This window comes from the organism of the source record quoted next, unplaced genomic scaffold (genome assembly GCF_019419815.1).
Source record: "Pyrus x bretschneideri cultivar Hongxiangsu unplaced genomic scaffold, Pyrus_bretschneideri_v1 Contig1, whole genome shotgun sequence".
NCBI classification, from domain to species: domain Eukaryota; kingdom Viridiplantae; phylum Streptophyta; class Magnoliopsida; order Rosales; family Rosaceae; genus Pyrus; species Pyrus x bretschneideri.
This window is the reverse complement of record NW_025999390.1, coordinates 16,830,520-16,847,245: the sequence shown is the minus strand read 5'-3', so window position 1 is coordinate 16,847,245 and position 16,726 is coordinate 16,830,520. Positions and strand designations below refer to the sequence as shown.

General features: G+C 36.7%; 1 long non-coding RNA gene across 1 annotated transcript; it reads left to right on the top strand.

The window, feature by feature from the left end:
* Nucleotides 1–13,623: 13,623 nt before the first annotated feature.
* On the top strand, nt 13,624–16,012 carry LOC103960826. The gene is made up of 2 exons (XR_669326.3): nt 13,624–13,965; nt 14,099–16,012. It is a non-coding gene; the product is annotated as an uncharacterized LOC103960826 (long non-coding RNA).
* Nucleotides 16,013–16,726: the final 714 nt, after the last annotated feature.

Sequence of the window (16,726 nt, the reverse complement as noted above, 5' to 3'; positions counted from 1 at the left end):
AGTTCCATTTGTTGGTTTTGATTTTGAATATGTTAGTTAAAACGTCATGCTCAGTCTTTGAAGGATATCTTCCTTGGCATTCGTCTTTGAAGCCACTATTGATAAGTGTTTATCTTTTATATTTGTTGTTGAAAATGAGATTGAAATTGTTACACAGGGCAAACCCTAGTGATGGTGGTTTCGTATACAAGCCCTTTGGTTCTGAGTTTTGAATTTGATAGGTCGAATATCAGACTTTTGTTAGGGTTTGAATGGAGAATGCATTGTATGCAATAAAGATCTGTAAGCTCAAAAATGGTAGAGCGCTCAAGTCCTTTCTGGTCTTTGAGAGGTTGGTGGTTCAAATCCACCCAGATCTGCACTAAATTTTTCACAATGCTGTTGCTTCTTTCCGATCGGCAGGTAGGACCTTTTGTGGTGCATCAACATGGATGATGATGTAGTAAAGGAGCCAAGCAGGGCAACCAAAGGGGAGTTAGGCCATCTCCAAACGAAGGGTCCAAAGGGTCGAAAATAGTCCGAAAACCGTCTCCAACCAAGGGCTAGGCCAGAGGGCTGTGGAATCTGAGAGGGCCAAAAAAATGATATTTCCTGTCGGTTATAACTGACAGGAATGCTTAAGAAAAAAAAATTCAAAATGCAACTTCTATGTTTCCAGTTTTATTATTATTATTATTATTATTTTACAGTTTTATTATTATTTTTTATTTACAAAATTTTTCCTATAACTTCTATTTTTCATTTTTTTTAAATTCCATTTTTTCCTATAACTTCTATTTCACAAAATTTGTTTTAAATTCCATTTTTTCCTATAACTTCATATTTTTTATACTCCTACAATGGTGAATGATGAAGATGAGGTTGATTATGGATATTAAATTTAAGTTGTTGTAATTTTTAAATTTAAGTTAATGTTGTTTTCGAATTTAATTTGTAGTTTTTAGATTTAATTTGTCGTTTTTAAATTTTAGTTGTAGTTTTTAAATATAAGTTGTAGTTTTTAAATTTAAGTTGTTGTTTTTAATTTAAGTTGTAGTTTTTAAATTTAAATAATAAATTATGTTTGGTCCTTTGTGTCACATCCCGGCCCGGGCGAGACCACTTCCCGAGCTTGACTCCACCGTAGCACGATATTGTCCTGCTTTGGACCCCCAGCACAGCCTCACGGTTTTGTTTCTAGGAACTCACACGAGAACTTCCCAGTGGGTCACCCTATCCTGGGAATGCTCTCGCGCGCTACTCGCTTAACTTCGGAGTTCCCATGAAACCCGAAGCCAGTGAGCTCCCAAAAGGCTTTGTGCTAGGTAGAGATGAGAATATACATATAAGGATCACACCCATGGGCGATGTGGGATGTCACACTTTGGCCCTCGATTGGAGACGATTTTTTATGACAAGGTTAAAACGAGCCCTCTGGCCCTCGGTTGGAGACGGAGGCAAATATGGTCATGTACTGTTCATTAAAATATTAATATCTTAGAGGGTCAGAGGGCTAAAACGAGCGCCATCTCCAACCTCCAAGAAATTAATATTTTAATGAACAGTACAGGGCCATATTTGCCTCCGTCTCCAATCAAGGCCAAAGGCCAGAGGGCTCATTTTAGCCCTGTCACAAAAAACCGTCTCCAACCGAGAAACAAAGGGCCATAGGGCAAACATAATTTATTATTTAAAAACTACAACTTAAATTCAAATCCAACGGCTAAGTGATGTTAGCATGACGTCAGCTAGCCGTTGGATTTGAAATTTTCTTTTGCTATAAATAGGGTGGATATTGGGCTATAATTCACACAACTTTGAATTCAATCATTTCAATTCAATCTTTTTCCAATTCAAGTTTGCAATGAATTCCAACTTTGGATCTTTTTCAATACGTTCTCATGTCACAAACAAGTACCTACAACAGGATCTTGTTGCACATCTTTGGGCCAAAAGAAGCATGGAGTAGGCGTTTAAGTTTTATGTTGTTAAATGTTTTTAAAAATATTGTTTAAGTTTCATGTTGTTAAATGTTTTTTTATGTTGTATAATTTGTATGTTGGTTAATGTTATTTAATGTTGTTTCATTTTACTTAATTTAATTTAATGTTGTATAATAACTTAGGAAGTTATAGGAAAAAAATAGAATTTAAAATAAAATGAAACAAATTTTGTGAAATAGAAGTTATAGGAAAAATTTTGTAAAAAAAAAAAAAATAAAACTGTAAAAAAAAAAAAAAAAATCAAATGCAACGGTTATATGACGTCAGCTAGTCGTTGCATTTGAATTTTAGCTTAAGGATTCCTGTCAGTTATAATCGACAGGAATAATGATTTTTCTGGCCAGCCCTCCAGCCCTTTCAGATTCCGTAGGCCCCTCTCAGATTCCACGAACCCTCTAGCCTAGTCCTCAGTTGGAGACAGTTTTCGGGCTATTTTCGGCCCTCTGGACCCTTCGGTTGGAGATGGCCTTATTTGCAAATTTCAATTAGTTTTGGCATGTAAGGGTTTTCTACTTTACACCAATAGGTGTTGAATTATTTGGATTCCTGACTTTCGTTGGATGTGCTGTTGAGTTATTTTGATTCTTGACCTTGCTCTAGCTTGGGTTGGCAGTAGCCTAACATCTCTTCCTTCGAACCTCTTCCCCATCATCCTAGCCCCTTTACTACCCCTTCCATTTGCCATCCCGCCTCCCACAACCGCCTTCCTCGACTCTTTTCGTTTCCTCTTCCGCGATTTCCATTCATCTCCCTTCCAAAGGTGCTACCCAGCACTTACTGTCCCTTACTTTTTTTTAGGCCAACCATTTTTCTATGGCTTTTTTGGAGTCTCTACCCCAAAGTTGGCATCTTTCCTTCTCTCAAGTCGTTGTCTTTTGATTTGGAGCTAGATTTTGAATTTGGGGTGGTTCTTAGTTGTTAGTGACTTAGATCCACCTGTTTACGCTTGAAACCCCTGCGGCAACAACCTTACCAAACTGTTTTGTGGATGTGTCAACTTATGCCCTTAGATTGGATGACTGAGCGTCTTTGGTTGACTGAATTTTATGGTTACGCCGCCCTAAGCAACACTGATTTGGTGTTTGCACCGTCTTGGGTGATCAGATTTATCCTCACCACCATCTTAGTTGTTCAGACTTGGACATATAATTAGGCGTTCAAGTACTTAATGAAAATGCTCAAGAAAGGAAAGTTCACAAGTCCTTGATCCATTCATTGTTTCAAAAAAAAAAAAAAGAACTCCAAATGGAAGGATGCAACTTCTTTAAAGTAATTGAAGTGTTTGAGAGAATTTGGTGATCAACCCATTTTTCAAAGCTAATTTTTTTAGTTCTTAAAGCTTCAAATCAGGTGATCCAGAGGCATATGTTTATAGCTTGAAACCTAGTTTAATAAGAACTAACAATTTCTTACTAACTAGTTAGTAAGGGAACCAAGTTAGTTTTGAGTTGATGGGTGATGATTGAACCATTTAAGGAGGGTGCAACTGGCTATTTTAAGCTAATATTTATATGCTGATCTCTTCTATTTCAGCTTAAGGATGAAAGCAAGGGCGATTTAGTCATTGATCTTGAACCTTCCCACAACGACGAAATAAATTCTCAACAACAATCATAATTTTAGCTAGATAGGAGACATGTCGTAGGACATTTTAATCACAAAAATACGCAAGTCAAATAAAATTGTAAACAAGAAAACATATATGGGCATTTTGGTCCTTTTAACTTTGAAGTTTATTTTCCCGCTTCTTTAACGTTTCAAGTTTCGAAAAATAAGTATACAATACGAATTTAAAGCAACCACGGCATCTAGGAAGAAGTACACAACTAAAACCCTTTTTTCTTATTTGTTGGCCTTATGTCATTTTTATGTAGTTTGAGGTTTCACATTATTATAAGCAGGGCTGGTCTAGAAATTTTTGAGGTTCGAGGCGACGTCAAAAAATGTGCCCTCACTTTGTATAAGAAAATTATTTGTTTTCACACGTAAGACATTGATAAAATTATACTTAAAAAAACACTTTAAACTTAATAATTTAGAAATAAGGAAAAACTAATTTATTTTGTATCGTGACAAGGAACAAAAAACCTCTGGGTTTACAAGTAGATAGATATAAGTTTTGTTTTCCATCTGAACTTTTAAAGTGTTTTTGTATAAATCGTGAGATATTTTTTCTTATTTACTAACCTTGTCAATATGGGACTAAAAAAATAATGATATTTTTGAGTCTTTAATTGATATGTATAAGTAATAAATTGGTACTAAATTAAACTTTTTGATGACACGTTATATGATTTGCAAATTTGGTCAACGCATTACTCTTTGTGAAAGATTAGGAACAAATGTTTAAAAATAACAACACACATAACTACTAGCTATTAATTAAAAATAAATTAACAACCAAACAAAAATTCGTAAAAATTGAAAAGAATAAACATGCACTTAGCATTTCGAACTTAGGACCTCTCGTTAATTTTAAACAACAAAAACCATTGATTCTAATTAAACTTCTTGATCATTTAGCCAAATTTTATATATTTATACTCTTATGAAACGAAATTTGTAAAAATTGAAAAACAAATAAGCACACTTCGTGTTTTGAACCCAAGAACTCCCCATTAATTTCAAATGATAAAACCACCAGTTCTAGTTAAACTTCTTTGTCATTAAACCAAACTTTATAAATTTATACTCTTATGAAAAGATATACAAATATACCACCCTAATAATTTTGGTGCCCCTAATTATTTTGGGCCCCGGACAGTCGTCCTGCCCGTACTGGGCCTGGGCCAGCCCTGATTATAAGACGAGTTAGACTTAGTCTCATTAAATTTAGTTCAAGCTCGGTCCAAACGCCAGATAGTAATCCTAAGATCATCTCCAACCGAACGGGCTATGTTTAGCACCCGTCCAAATTATAGCCCTGCAAGAAATTATTTTTTAATGAACAGTGTCATACCATATTTATATATGATCTCCAATCAAAGGGGACTATTTTTTGGCCACCACAATTATTTAGGGTCTATTTGGTATTTGATTTGAATCTAGTTTTTTAGTTGAAATTAGGTTTTCATCCCTCTTTTTGCTATCCTATTGATTAAAGTCTTATTCTTTTTCAAATTTTTATCAAGGTACTTATGTTTTAATAAATATCCTTAATTATTTCAATAATAACATATTTCTAAATATATTCATTTAGTGTTAGATATGTTACATTTGATATATTTATATTTATGGCTAACTTTTTTATCATATATTTTTATTTTTAGTTTGTACCCTTTTTTAATTTGCAACCTTTTTTATTTTTTAATTTGTACCAATTTTCTTTTCAGTTTTAATTTATAACCATATATTAATTTCTTTTTATGCCCATATTTTTTTTAAGTTTTATTTGTATTTGTACCCATATTTTTTAATTTATTTGTACCCATTTTTTATTTTGCTAAATGTACCCATTGTCACATCCCGGCCCGAGATCCACCACATCCCGAGCCTGCTCCACCATCCTAGCACGATATTGTCCGCTTTGGGTCCCAACCACACCCTCATGGTTTTGTTTCTGGGAACTCACACGAGAACTTCCCAGTGGGTCACCCATCATGGGATTGCTCTCGCGCGCTACTCGTTTAACTTCGGAGTTCCTACGGAACTTGAAACCAATAAGCTCCCAAAAGGCCTTGTGCTAAGTAGAGATGAGAATATACATATAAGGCTTACAAGATCCACTCCCCTGGGCAATGTGGGATGTTACATCCATGCTAATTTATGTATTTATTTTATGTTTTAAAATATATCAGTAGTTATTTTTTAAAATATGTTGATAACTATGTGGGTACATTATTTTCTTACTATAATTTTGTGAAGAGCAATATTACTCTAACATTTATTTTTAAGTATTTATTATATTTTATGTGACAGCCCGTCCCGAAATTTTTGTAAAGATGGCGTGAAATTACTTAAGTACCCTTGAACGTTTATGGTGCTGTGTGGTTTAAGTTTTGGATGTGGATAATATGTTAAGTCCCTAATATTTTGGAACTAATTAGGAACTTAGCTTTTTGTGGTTTTTGGTTGGTGACCAAGTTGGGCCACACACATACACACTTACATGTACCATACACACAAACACTCAGACCTCTCTTTCTCATTCCTCTCGCATTTTCTGGCATTTCCATGCAACCCGTACAAACAAACTTTCAACCAACCATTTTAGGCATGGATTGAGGTTTTAAAGTTAACATTCAAACTCCTTGCAAGCGTATGAGTTGATTTATACCTTTGTTTGGACTTAAAACTTTCGAAAACCCTTGTTTCTCGCGAGCTCCGATTTGGGTATTGTTCATGCAAATGTGATCGTGAAGTTTTTAGAAGTTTTTAAGCTTCTAGGGAGCTTTAGAAAGTCTTCACGAAGCTCGGAGAAGAAAAACGAAGTGTTTTGGGATGTCGGGAAATTGAGTTTGGTGAGTTTGAAATTTTGGTAGGATTATCGAGGGTTCTCCGGCGAGATCCCGTGGATTTCAAGGCTTGAAAGTGGTAAGGTTTTGTTCTACTTGTTGAGAGCTTCATTTTGGTGAAAATTTCATGAATTTTGGTTGAAAATCGAGTAAGATATGAAGCTTTGAATATTTTTCCAGTTTCCGGCGACGGCTCCGGTGAGGAACACCGGAGAAGACGAAGAATATTCCGTCAACTCTGACGGAATATACTAACAGCGTCAGGTATATTTAACAGTATATTCCATTTTTGGATGGAATATTCCCTAATGCCATTAGGGTTTCTGTACATGTGCCAGGCACGTGCCTGCGCGTGGGTGGTCGGAAATTTTTTCTAAAAATATGGGGATGTTCATGGTGTTGAGTAGATCACGGTGGTATATTCAAACACCCCATTTGAGCAATGTATGAGAAGTTATTAGCTAGTTTGGTGTATGTGCTTTAAATTAACGTTTATATAGTTGTTTCGCATATAGATGAGACCTATCATGAGGACAAGCGTAGTCAATCGAGGCTTGGGGGTTACAATCCTTCCATATACCAGTGAATGAGTTTTTGGTTTTCCGTATATACCTATATACTTGAGATTTTTCCCAGAAAATCGATTTAAATGAATTATGTTTGAAATGCCATGCAAAGTATCTGCCTATTTTACTCATGCATTAGTAGTTGCATATATTTATGATTGGTGCTGCGGACGCACAGGTAAGTGCCAGGTCAGTTTATAGATTGTGGTTGTGAGATTGATGATATGTGAGATATATTGAGAGCTCATAAATCTGTACTCCGGTGTTAGTGCTCCCGTCCAGAGTTAGAGCACAGTCATTCACGTGATGTTCACCTTCCGCACCATACGCTCACCTTGGATCCAAGTTAGGTGCACAATTCTGTCATACAGACCACTTTAGGTGGTTCCAACTTTTAGGTGACCCGCAATTATTCGCATAGTCTTCACATGATCGTAGCACTAGAACGTACTTGTTTACACCTAGTCCTGTCGTACATACCACTTTAGGTGATTTTGACTCGTGTGCAAGTATATTTGTTGAGATGTGGATTTGAGTCGTACATGTCATGTTAGATGACTCTGGTTAGATGGATGAACTCTAGATTTAGCCGTAAAGGTCACCTTAGGTGACTCCGGCTGACACATCATTTGCATTGATTTATATCACTTGGCTTACATATTTTATGCTGAGATATTTGACATGGCGTATATGTGGATTTCGCTAATATGAGTATGGTTTCGATATACGTATATATTCTATTTTCTGGGAAATTATACATGTTTTACGGTGAGGGGTTACTACCTTTGATAATTGAAATGATTTTGAAAAACTTTGTTTTTGCCCACTCACACTTTCTGTTTTGCGCCTGTCCAGGTTCTATTTAGGAGTGCTTTTGGTGGCTTGCGAGGAATCCACGACAGCTCTGACAGATTATCACCATTGTAGGATTACCGTTGGTGTTGTATAATTTGTAATTGTCCTGCTGGATTACACTTAGGCTACTTATGCTCTGGTTGTGAATTCACACATATTTTCGTCTTGCACCTTATCTTAGTTAGTGCTCTAGTTAGTTTGGTTTTGATATATTCGCATTTCTTATATTATCATTACTTCCACACTGTGCACATGGCTATGTCACCCTCACGTGACGGCCAGCACACCTTGATTTCGGTTGGGGTGTGTCATTTTAAAAATATTTTTGAATTTGTTTAAATTTCATAATTTGTGGGACATTAAATCATAAATGCATGAATTAAATATCTTAAATGATGTTAAGGACCTTGATCAAAATATGTAAACAAACAAGGTTTTAGTATAACAATTAGGTTGATTAGGGGCCGAAAGCTCTCTCAAATCTTCGAAGCTCGACCCATCTCTTTTTCTATCCTCTTTGAAGCTTCCTCTAAATTAGGGTTCGAATGAGGATTTATAAATTAGGGATTTACGATTCAGAGCTTTTGATTGTTTGGATTTGGATTTGGATTTGGATTTGGATTTCTTGATTAATTTTATGAGGATTTCTGGATTAATTTTATGTGGATTTGGTTGATTTGGATTTCTGGGTTTCTATGGTCGATTTTTGCTTTGCATGTTTGATTTCTTTTCTGCTTTGCATGCTCGATCTGCAGGTTTGAATTGAATTTATTAGCTTCTTCCATTAACAAGAAGTCAAATTTTATTGAATTGAAAACCGAAACCATACCGAAATCCCGAAATTCGAGAATACCGAAATTTCGGTTTGGGATCGGGATTCAGATTTTCATCCCAAAAAGGATCGGTTTGGGTTTCGGGATCCCATTTTCGGGATGAGATCCCATACCGATCCAGCCCTAGGCCCATCCACGTCGAACATCAGAACCTGCATGGAGAATCTCCACCATTGATTTCGATTACCAAGTCCTGGAATCCAACCCAAAACCATCCTTTATTTGCAAGACCAATATCATCTGTTGGGCGAGAATGTTGCCAAGATCAGAACTGATCTCATGAATGAGCATCATACCATTTTCCGAACCCACTTGGAAGCTTTCGCTCGAAAGTAGTAGGTCCCATTTTTCTTCTTAGTCAATCAATTTCAGTACGAAATAACCCAGTTTTTAGATCAAAATTTCGTATATGCATGAAGGTTGGAGTGAGATAGATGATAACAATGAGTTCATCAATGTTGTCCCTAGGTGTTCAAATTTGTTTCTTTTTTGAAAAAGCATGGTAGAAATTTTGATTAGTTTGAGACACAGAAATTGCATACCAAACAAGGTTTTGGATTTAAAATTTTTAAATCAAAACATGAGTTTTTAGAAGAAAAGAAAATTTTGAGTTCAGTTCTCAAGTAAGATACCAAACGGGTTCTTATTTTTTTAAATTTGTTCCATAATTTTATTGGCTAATTGAATTGGGAACTGTTATTAGCACTAAAAAAATCTCATTCTACACTCCTCACAAGTGTATTTTTCTTTCTAATTATAGAAAGTTTGGAGTGCCAAATGAGATTTTTGGAGTGCTAATAACAATTTCCATTAAATTAAACTACTATATTAAAATAAGGTTTCTGGATATATTGAATACCACTTGTCGCTAAATGACTAAGCTTCCAGGCATATTTTGAGTGCCACTTGAAGATGTTGCCATTTGAAAATTATTAAAAAAAAAAAATTAAAGGAAAGATTATTGGAAGAGGTAAGAGATGGGTGTGTATTAAAAGAGTGTTTAAGGTGAATAGAATGTGAAGAATTGAAACAGAATGAGGTAAGATAGTATGAAATGGTGAAAAAGATGTGAGAAATGGTGTAAAAATTTCTTAGGTATTTATAGGAAAAAAAAATTAGAATTTTTAATTTCACCTTAAAAAAAAAAAACCCAGTTGGTCCTAATTGAACTGGCTGGCTAAGGATACCCAGTCCGCTGGCCATACGACTAGATTTTGGCTTGATAGGTCCCAAGGTTTTTTGGCCTAAATGACACACCCCGACCGAAATCAAGGCATGCTGGCCGTTACATGAAGGTGATGTAGGTATGTGCACAATGCGGAAGCAATATTAATATAAGAAATGCGAATGAATAAAAACCAAACTAACTAGAGCACTAAAAGATAAGGGCAAGACTGAAATAAGTATGAATTCACAATCAGAGCATAAGTAGCCTAAGTGCAGTCTAGCAGGACGAAAACTAATTATACAACACCCAAGGGTGACCATACAATGGTGATAATCTGTCAAAGCTACCGTGGATTCCTTGCAAGCCACCAAAAAGCACTCCTAACTAGAACCTGGAGGGGCGCAACACAGAAAGTGTGAGTGGGCAAAAACAAAGCTTTTCAAAATCATTTCATTTCTCAAAAGTTCTAACCCCTCGCCGTAAAACCTGTATAATTTCCCAGAAAATAGAATATATATATATATACCACAACCATGCTCAGAATAGCCAAAATTCACAAATATGCCATGTCGAATATCTCAGCATAAAAATATATAAGTCAAGTGATATAAATCAATGCAAATGATATATCAGCCGGAGTCACCTAACGTGACCTGTACGGCTGAATCTAGAGATCATCCATCTAGCCAGAGTCACCTAAAGTGACCTGTATGGCTCAAATCCACATCTCAACAACTATACTTGCACACGAGTCGGAACCACCTAAAGTGGTCTGTACGACAGGACTGCGTGTAAATAAATACGCTCAAGTGTTACGATCATGTGAAGACTGTGTGAATAATCGCTGGTCACCTACGAGTCGGAACCACTAAAGTGGTTTGTACGAGAGGAATGTGCACCTAACTTGGATCCAAGGTGAGCGTATGGTGCGAGAGGTGAACATCACATGAAGGACTGTGCCCTAACTTTGGGCAAGAGCACTAAAACTGGGGTGCAGGTTTATGAGCTTTCAACACATCTCACATAATCATCAATTTACATAAACAGTCTATAACTCACCTGATACTTACCTGAGCGTTCACCGCGTCAAATCACAATATGCACATATCATATAAATTCATAGTCTAAGCATAAATCAATAGGCATGACATTTCAACATAATTTCATTCAAATCGATTTTCTAGGAAAAATCTCAAGTATGTAGGTATATACGGAAAACCAGAAGCCCACTCACTGGTATGTGGAAGGGTCGTAGCCCCCAAACCTCGATTGACTGCGCTCGTCCTGAGGATAGGTCTCACGTATATGCGAAACAACTATATAAACGTTAATTTAAAGCACATAAACGAAACTAGCTAATAACTTCTCATATATTGCTTAAATGGGGTGTTTGAATATACCAACGTTATCTACTCAACACCACAAACATCCCTATATTTTTAGAAAAATTTTCCGACCACCTACGCTCAGGCCAAGGCACGGCCAGACGCGCCTCCACTCGCGGCCAACCCTAACGGAACAGTTAACGCCAGTTAGGAATATTCTGTTAAAACCTTAACAGAAGTTAACGGCGTTATCTGACGCCGTTAGAATATTCCGTCAACTCTGATGAAATATTAGTTTCCTTCTCCGGCGAGCCTGGCCGGTCGCCACCGTCTGCAACTTGAATTTTCGCCGGTTTCACTTTTAGGACTTAAATCCAACGGAGTCTTGTTGGAAAAACCCACGCAAATCTGGCCAAACTTGAAACTAGCCAAACTCAACTTCCCGACATCCAAAACACTTCGTTTTTCTTCTCCGAGCTTCATGAAAACGTTCTAAAGCTCCCTAGCAACTTAAAAACTTCTAAAAACTTCACGATCACGATTGCATGAACAATATTCAAATCGGAGCTTGCGAGAAACTAGGGTTTTCGAAGGTTTTAAGTCCAAACAAAGGTATAGATCAACTCGTAGGCTTGCAAGGAGTTTGAATGTTAACTTTAAAACCTTGATCCGTGCCTGAATTGGTTGGTTGAAGGTTTATCCGTACGGATTGTATGGAAATGCTAGAAAATCCGAGAGAGAGGGTCAATGGGAAAGGGTTTGGGTGTGTGCGCGTGTGTGTGGTCTAGATGGCAGCCAACAAAAACAAAAGAAAATAAAACCTAAGTCTAAGTTCCTAATTGGTTCCAAAATATTAGGGACTTAACATAAATGGTCCACATCCAAAGTAAAACCACACGACACTACACAACATCCAAGGGTAAAATAAACATTTTACGCCATCGATACAAATAATTTGGGACGGGCTGTCACACTAAACCTCCTTTAGAGATGAGTTTTGTGTAAAAAAAAAACTTATCATTTGGCCTATAACCCTACAGCCAACACGGTTAAAAATGGCCTAAGACAATTCCAACTAAGACCGTCTAGCAATCGGGGTCGTGAAGTGTAACATAAAGTTAGGCCGAAAGTTCAACCCCAATCTGGGCTTGTTTGAGTATGGCCATATCATCTAAATACCAATCTGGGCTTTTCTGGTCAAATAATGAGATTCTAGATGCAATTAATTAAGAAATTGGGAAGGTAAACCTAATTCTAGTAAACAACTATAATGGCGTGTTTACATATGGGGAAAGGAAATGGCGGAATGAGAGTCATTCCCCATTCATGATTATTCCTCTGTTTACCGATTCAACCAGAATGCACAGTGTTCCAGGACTTATGTAAAATCAGGAGTTCAATTCCTAATATTGACGAAATTGGATTACTTACACAGAGGTAGTATTTGGATTCCGGGGAGAAGGCTTCATCCAGAATCAAACTTTTCTTCCCAAAGCACCCTTCACCTGTCAACACTCCCTTCCATCTTCTCATTGTCCTCCACCATCATCTCCAACAACTTTGTGCTTCTCCACCGCCTCCTCTCTGCACCCCATGCATTGCCGTGTTGAACTCTTTCGATTTGGGGCTCGGCTGTCGATTCTAATTCCAAAGACTACAAATTCAGACTCTCGTTAGAATTTATAGGGGATAAAGATTGCAATTGGGCATCCTTAAAACACTTGAAAGATCAACCATTCAATAACATGTTAGCTTGAATCATTACGCAGAGCCGCATAGGGAAGGTCAGGGCAGAGCATAATCAAATCAACCAAAAATAAAAATTTACATAGAAGGCTTACCTTGAATCCTTGATGGTGAGGTAGGGAGGGAAAGCAAAGAATGGTCGGAGTCGCAGGGAGGGTAGTCGCGGTCGAGCGTGAGTGAGAAGGTGAGGAGGAGGCGTTTTGTCAGCAAATCATAGAACGAAAAAGACTAATCAGATTGGATTTAAAAGGACTTAAAAAGCCTTTCTCACAGAAATTAAAAATAAAATAATTTTTTTATTAAAGATAAAAAAGATTAGCATATAATATAGATTATTTAGAATATGGGCATTTTAGTAATGACATTAGTTTTCATTCCGATTCATGACAATTAGTAAACAACTTATATGAACTCAATATCATTCCTACCCTGTTTTTAGACAGTTTTAGTAAACAACCTTAATAGGAATCTGATTCTGATTTCACCTCATTTCAATTTCTCCTCAATCCAATTCATCCTTAATTCAATTCCTCTCAATTTGATTACGGATTAATAAACGTGCTCTAAACATGTGTCAGATTCCCAAACAAAGAAGAAAAGCCCTGGTCCCACCACTTGTCCTCCCCCACTAAGCGGCAAAATAACGTGTCTTGGATGGTAACGTCCAGGTCATAAACCACCAAACACGACATCCCATACTAGTCGTCGATTTCAAAGATGCGAAATCAATCTTAACCGTCCATCGCAACCCTTATCCCATTATAAAAGTTACGTTAGGGTGGATGGCTCTAAACCATTCAGGTTTCAACGCTACCTTATGTTCTCTTTCTCTCTCCACAACTCTATAGTTCCTCTATTTCTGCAGATCTTCTCTGCATGGATTATTATCTTCGTCTGATTCTTCCGGATTCGTGTAGATCCGCTTGGGATCTACCCGTTGATGGTGGCTTGTGGTTGTGAAGATGGTTTGAGATGCTTTTGGAGTTTTGCTGGTTTGACCAGCTTGTGCTTGTGTACTTTGATTCAGATTTTAAAGGTTCGTATGTGTTTTCGACTCGATTTGGTTATCTAGATATTAATTATTTGGTTGAATTTAATAGATCTGCAGCGTATTTCAGCTTGATACAGCTTCTGATTGGTTTTTATTTATTTATATTGTTTTCGATCAGATGCATCTACCGACCTCTTACACTGATGGAGGTTCGAAGCCTTGATGTTTCCGAGATCAATTCGATCGACATCGTTTCAACATCTGCAGATCTGATTTCTCCTTGCGGCTGAAGGGTGCAAACTCATGTATATTGGTTAATCGAAAGCTATAACTGTAATATGATGATTTGGAAGGTGAAAGCTGTGGTATTTTTGGGTGGATTTGGGTTTGCACGGATGTAAGAGATGTCGGGACGAAAGGCTCGGTGGAAGAGCTGAGTCCTTGGCCGATCTTTGTCATCCGGCCTTTGCCATGGCAGGTGCGCTTGCATGGCAGGTCAAAAAATCTGAATAAAAAAAATAAAGATTTTTGGTTTTGAGGGGAGACAGCATGGGGTTTTTTTGGCCCAGGGTCTCCCCTCCGGTGTGTGGTGTGTGTCCCTTCCTTTTGTGCTGTGTTTTATTTTCCGCTCTACTGCCTGCGCATTCAAACACGGATTCAGCACATCAACGACGGCATAACTCACCGCCAAAGGTATTATCTGACTGCCTATTTCCATTGATATGCATCTGATACTATATTAGCTCCAGTTACACAGAAAACCCGTAATTATTATGCACCATTAGTTCGCCTCATGCTCAATTTACTTCAAATTAATGTGGGTTTAATCGTATTTGTAGTCCAATTATCTAATCTGGGTTAATATTAAAGATTGATGTAATCCAATATAACCGGGTACATGAGGATTGGTAGACATGCATGATAATGTTTTTTGTCAGTTAGCTGAATTATGTTATTCAAACTACTTCACTTGATTCCAAGGTAAAGGGAGTTAATGCAACCCTAACTGTATATAGAAAATGCCTGGAAGACCAACTATTTAGACTAAAGTTTTTAAACCATATGATGTGGTTGTTGATGATTGGATTATTACTGGAGTCCTTATTTTAGGTTTTTTTATTATTTTTTTTTGAACAAACGATACTATCGGATTGGTGAATGGGCTTAAGCAGGTTAAAATTTGCTTTACGCGAAAATTGAACTTATGACCTATCAATTACAAGTGAAGTATTATTGTGAACCAAATCTAAAAATTTGGTCCACCTTGCATTACTTCTATATATGGTTACAATGTTATCCTCGAATTATTTTCTCTACTTAACAGAAATATCTTTCCAAATTATCCTGGATTGTAAAGTATGTGTTGACTTGCCTCAAGGCATTTGTTATTGGATTCGATACACTTGCATCAATAATCAATTGTACCCCATTTATATGTACGAAACTCCCGTCCTTGTGCACTCATTCAATGTAACCTACGTTGTTTTTGGAATTCATATTTACAATATGCTTATAATCCTTTCCAAATATTGCCTCGTGCCTTCTTTACGACATTATGTTGAATGAGCTGAAAATTTTATTACCAGTCTTGAAGTTGGAATTTAAGTTTTGTGTTGTACGCTGAATTTTTTGTGGGTATTGATTACAATTCAAGTTAATAATGTATTCTTGGAGATGATATTATGTGGATCCCTTGTAATACTCTGTAATTTTGTTGCCTTTGGCTGCTATTGCTTCAATATTTGAAGATTGTATTACCATTAGATGGCACCAAGGATTTTGGCAACCGGACTAACCGGTACTCTCTCATCTGCGAAGACTGAAGCCCGAATGTTTCTTCAATTGCAAGATAATCGAATTATGTGCTGTTCGTTTGTGGGGATTATCTAATCCCGTCTGCAATCTGGATTCGGGGATTTTGAGGTGAACAACGAAACGAGTTTTGCTTTCTATTGCCATTTCAACAATTACTTGCATACGTAGAGATAATGTTTTTAATTTACAAGTTACGGTCTTAACTCATTATGCGATGTGGGTGTTCGAGTAGTATTACAACCATATTTTTTTTAGTCTTATTTCCATTTTAGTTGCATTCAAGCGGTTTTGATATTTACAATGGGTCAGTTTTTGGGTTTTTATCTTGTTGAAAGCTTGAGGAATTGACTTATTATTTGGTGGGTGGTTTTTAGTTTGCTTAAAAAAGTGAATAAAGAATTAACTGAAAAGCAATGTTATTATCCAACAGTTGCTATATATAAATTCAATCCTTGTTGTGGTATATTGATTTTGGGAAGGATGGATGGAGAACCAGTTTGGTATATTCGTTTAATCCCATATGAATTGACCATAAAAATATGTATTTATTTCTGGCTGATATGATTTGACCATGTAAAATTTTTGTTTCACTCCAATTTAGGAGAGATTTTTCAGCAAATTCAGAACACAGCGGTACAAAAAAGCAGTATCTAACTATAGTAAGTGTACTCCTAAAAAGTTCACCATGTTGGTTTGAAGAAGCATCTCTTTGGAAAGGGATTATCTTCAGATCTGTACCTTCTAATCCCTCAAGTTTGGGGATTCGAGCTATTGAAATATGATCTAACGGATACAAAGAGAGGTTTGTTTTAAAATTATAAAAACTTGGGTTGTTTGATTAAAATTTCAATGGTCTGGACTTGGTGGATTAGTAGAAAAGGATGTGTAGAGGATCTCTTTCCCCTCTTTTGAAACTTCAATGGTGTGGTTTTTAACCCTTTAAGAATTTTTGAGATGTACACGCATGAAGCTTAAATAAGCTACTTGCTAT